Consider the following 2,216-nt stretch of genomic DNA (forward strand, 5'->3'; position numbering starts at 1 on the left):
GAGGGCCCATAGACATATGAAAGGATTCTCAGCATCACTATCCTTCAGAGAGATGCAAATTAAAACCACAGTGAGATACCATTTCACATCTGACAGAATGGCCACCATAAACAAATCAACAAACAGCAAGTGCAGGAGAGGTTATGGAGAACACTGTTGGTGGTAATGCAGACTGGTACAGCCACTGTGGAAAAGAATACAGAATTTCCTCAAAAAACTAAAAATGGAACTGCCTTTTGACCTGGAAATTCTACTGCTAGGATTATACCATAAGAATTCTGCAACACCAGTTCCAAAGAACCTATGCACCCCAATGTTCATAGTAGCATTATTTATAATAGCCAAGTGCTAGAAACAGCCTAAGTGCTCCTCAGCAAATAAGTGGATCAAAAAACTGTGGTACATTTACACAATGGAATACTACACAACAGAATGAAAGAAGGAACTCATACCCTTTGAGAAAGCATGGAAGGAACTAGAGAGTATTATGCTAAGTGAAATAATCCAGGTGGTAAAAGACAAATACCATATGATCTCACCTATTAAGTGGAACTTAATGAACAAAACAAACAAGCAAGCAAAATAAAACCAGAGACATGGAAATATAGAACAAACTGACGGTACCAGAGGGGAGTGGGGAAGAGGATAATGGAATAAGAAGGGAAAGGGTGGTCAAGGAACATGTATAAAGGACCCATGGTCAAATACAATAGGGGCAGGGGAAGGATTGAAAGTGGAATGTTGAAAGGGGGTTGGTTGGTAGGGAAGGGGAGAGTAATGGGGGAAGATGGGGCAACTGTAATTGAACAACAATAATAAAAAAGTTAAAAGAAAGAGAAACTCAAAGAGACTCAGAGGTATGATTTAAAGGGAAAGAACTTAAGCTTCTAGCCAAGTCAGTTAGAATCCTATCCAAAGCTCATCATTAGAACAATTAGGAACAAAGGTGATCATCATCTATAGGTCTATGTATGCGGGATGCTTTGGAGAATTCCTCTCCCTTATCCCAAAGCATCTGTGGAATAGACACACATGTCCTGAACAGTTATGGCCAGAATAAAACTGGCCAAAATCTAAAGTGGCATCTTGACTAGGGTCTCCAGAGTACTTCCTGCTTTAAGGGAACTGATCAGCTAACAGGAACTGAGGTGCTAATGTCCAATATCAGGCTATCTAACTTACTCTTCCAAGATGTCATTTTCATTTAGACATTTGCTCTTAATACTGCATAACCAAAGGAGTGACTAAAGTTGGGAAATTGGGACACAGAGGAAGTCTGGTGAATCTCTGAAATATTTTGTGAGGAGCGGTTGGGACCCCTCAAACCTATGTAATTGTGGGATCCCAGACGCTAATTCCATTTTCAAAGCAACTGGGGACACAGCGACATCTTTCTTTGGGAACATGTAGATAAGTGACCTACCTCTTAATCCCTGTCATGGAATCAATCCAAGTCTTCACTTCCAACTATCCTGGACTTTCAGCAGGATAGGTCATCCCATTTCTGCCCTGCTAGAACTTCCCATTCTTCTCTTCCCTTGCACACTGACCTTATCCAAATATTTTCAATGTCTAATTCCTGACCTCCTCTTTATAAAATATTACAGGTATCTCTGGCCAGGTTGCTCAGTTGGTTGGAGCATCATCCCATATATCAAGAAGGTTGCAGATTTTATGCTTGGTAAGGGCACACACTTAGGTTGTTAGTTCAATTCCTGGTCAGGGTACATATGGGAGGCAACTGATTTATGTTTCTCTGTCACATCAATGTTTCTTTCTCTCCCCCACTTTCTTTTCTCTCAAAAAAAATCAATAAATATGTCCTCAAGTGAGGATTAAAAAATAAATAAAATCTTAGAGATATTTTTTCAATTTCCTCCTATAATTTCTACAGCTTTTATTGTCTGATTAGTTATTTTTATCCATTAACTTTAAAAATGTTTCTTGAGCACTCCAGAGGCCTGCGTGGTAGAGGTTTAACTGACTTCACTTTCATAATGTAGAAGCCACATTTCGCCTCCATTTCCACATTCATTTGAACATTCCAAATCCATATATGTGTCTGTTATTGGAATTCCCTTTGAACTGGTTATAACATGTATCTGGTTTTAACCTATGTTTATTTTTATCTCTATAAGAATCAAAACATTATACCATTTAAAAATTTTTCTTCAACAGGCTAGATACCATTTGGGAATGGAAATAGACATGGGGTA

The sequence above is a fragment of the Pteronotus mesoamericanus genome, unplaced genomic scaffold (genome assembly GCF_021234165.1).
Source record: "Pteronotus mesoamericanus isolate MK-2021 breed Mesoamerican mustached bat unplaced genomic scaffold, CSHL_Meso_final contig_173, whole genome shotgun sequence".
Taxonomy (NCBI): Eukaryota; Metazoa; Chordata; class Mammalia; order Chiroptera; family Mormoopidae; genus Pteronotus; species Pteronotus mesoamericanus.